Raw genomic sequence first — 2,410 nt, 5'->3', positions numbered from 1 at the left:
TCTGTACACCTCACGCACACATGGCTCTGCTCCGTACACCTCACGCACACACGGCTCTGCTCCGTACACCTCACGCACTCCCGGCTCTGCTCCGTACACCTCATGCACACACGGCTCTGCTCCATACACCTCGTACACACACGGCTCCACTCTGTACACCTCGTACACACACGGCTCTGCTCCGTAAACCTCGCACACACACGGCTCTGCTCCGTACACCTCGCACACACGGCTCCGCTCCGTACACCTCACACACTCACGGCTCCGCTCTGTACGTCTCGCACACAAATGGCTCTGCTCCGTACACCTCGCATACAAATGGCTCTGCTCCGTACACCTCGCACACGTGTGGCTCTGGTACATTATTATTATTATTTATTATTATAGCGCCATTTATTTCATGGCGCTTTACATGTGAGGAGGGGTATACATAATACATACAAGTACAGTAATCTTAAACAATACAAGTCACAACTGGCACAGGATGAGAGAGGACCCTGCCCGCGAGGGCTCACAATCTACAACAGGATGGGTGAAGATACAGTAGGCGAGGCTAGAGCTGGTCGTGCAGCGGTTTGGTGGATCAATGGTTACTGCAAGTTGTAGGCTTCCATCCTGTTATGTAAACCCCTCCTGACCCCACACAGAAACTTGCCTCATTCAACACGATGACAACCAGCACAGCAAAGTCTTGCATACTCTGAGGTCCCTGATCATGTGACCTCGACTCCTCCCCTCATGTGACCTCATCACAGGTCCTGGCTGTGGCAGAGAATAGAACATAGCAGCAGAGGAGAGCAGGGACGGAGATGACAGACAGACCAAGGGCTTATGCGCACAGGACCTGTGATGAGGTCACAGGAGGGGAGGAGTCAGGGGTCACATGATCAGGGGCCCTGACTCCTTCCCTCCTGTGACCTCATCACTTACAAGCCTTTGCACTCTACCAGCAGCATCAGCGCTGCAGGCTAAATTGTAGGTGCTGCTGGTAGCAGAGCGCATAATGCGGCCCCCTGCGCATAGCAGCTGTCTGCCCGCCTGAGCCACAACCTCATATGGCCTCATTATAGGTGCGGCCCTGCGTGTGAGGGTGCGTGAGCATGTGCGGGACATTCAGGCTGCCAAGACAGTGGCCGACTGCTCTACCCTCAAGACTATCCCTCGCCACTTCAAGATGTTTCACAATTGTGACCCTCAAACATTTATGGTGAGAGGAATTGACTGTATCCACCTGGGGGGTTAGAGCAGGGAACTACAAGAAGATTTTAGCCCAAAGAGAGACTAAATGGATTGTCACCTTGGATACGGTGACTCCGAAAGGTCTCAATGAGTCCCTAAGTTTTGCCTCTTTTTTATAGTTTTATAGTCTTATTTTCTGTGCCTCTCCTGCATCCACCATTTCGCACATTTCCCCCATGTCCGTGGTTATTTTATTTGTTTTTAACCCTTTGTGTGTTTTTTTCATTCTAGTGTCACTTTTTAATTGTGGCTATTTTGGATTAATGGGATCTTCCTGGGACCTATATTGTGGATGTTTCCTCTGGACTCGTCGCTGGGCTGATATGTCATACTAGTGAAGATGATATTCTGGATATGAACTTATTTCTGTGTCTCCTGTAGGTGTATGGACAATTTCTATATATACCATCTACTTATTGGGGATTTTTGAAGATATGCTTATTAACATCCATTGTCTCTGTTTTTGAATTTTATCTGAATATGCCTGTGCCATCTGTCATATTACGTGGTCTCAGTGTTACACCTGTTATATGATTATAATTGTGCGTGTTTATATATGTTTTTTAAAAAAAATTTTTTTGTTTGTTCATATATTTATGTTGCCATACATACACCAGTATATCTTTTGTCAGAAGTGTGAGGTGTGCCCTTAGATTTCGGCCGTGCGCATGCGGTTCGTGCCCCCCAGTTGCCCTCTTCATGCGACCTGTGTCCATTTGCCTCGGACGCTCGCGCGGGGGTAATCCTCTGCGCGTGCGCTCTGACGCTGGACGCCTGTTTCATGGTGGAGGACCTGGTGGCAGCACGGCACATGCGCCGCTATGGCCGCTCTCATTGGTGGATACGGGTCACGTGACTCTGCATGTGACCGTTACTAGGACTACATAAGGTCTTGCAGTTCATTATAGCCTCATCTCCTTGAGAAAGCGCCTCCTGAGCGCGAAACGTACGTCGGAGGTTTGTTCCATGGCTGGGGGTAACTGTGCACCACCTGGTAAGCTTTTTCCATATGACTGTCGCTGATATATGATGTAACTTATGATGAATGTTATGGATTCTGCTTGCCGTCATTAGCCCTATTGCCTGATTACACATCGGATGGTTGCCCTGAGGATATTTTGTTCAGCCTATATGGCGATTATTTGGCATTTGTAACAGCCCTTGTGTCGGC

The 2,410-nt window shown here is 48.9% G+C and overlaps 1 long non-coding RNA gene across 1 annotated transcript; it reads left to right on the top strand.

Annotated features, from left to right (window-relative positions):
- The first annotated feature begins 928 nt into the window (after positions 1-928).
- Positions 929-1,826, top strand: LOC141052597 (uncharacterized). The gene is made up of 2 exons (XR_012220854.1): positions 929-1,207; positions 1,471-1,826. It is a non-coding gene; the product is annotated as an uncharacterized lncRNA (long non-coding RNA).
- Positions 1,827-2,410: the final 584 nt, after the last annotated feature.

The sequence above is a fragment of the Dendrobates tinctorius genome, unplaced genomic scaffold (genome assembly GCF_039654945.1).
Source record: "Dendrobates tinctorius isolate UK_male_01 unplaced genomic scaffold, ASM3965494v1 ptg000162l, whole genome shotgun sequence".
In the NCBI taxonomy this organism is placed as follows: Eukaryota; Metazoa; Chordata; class Amphibia; order Anura; family Dendrobatidae; genus Dendrobates; species Dendrobates tinctorius.
The sequence above is the reverse complement of the archived record's forward strand: the minus strand, read 5'-3'. Positions and strand labels throughout refer to the sequence as shown.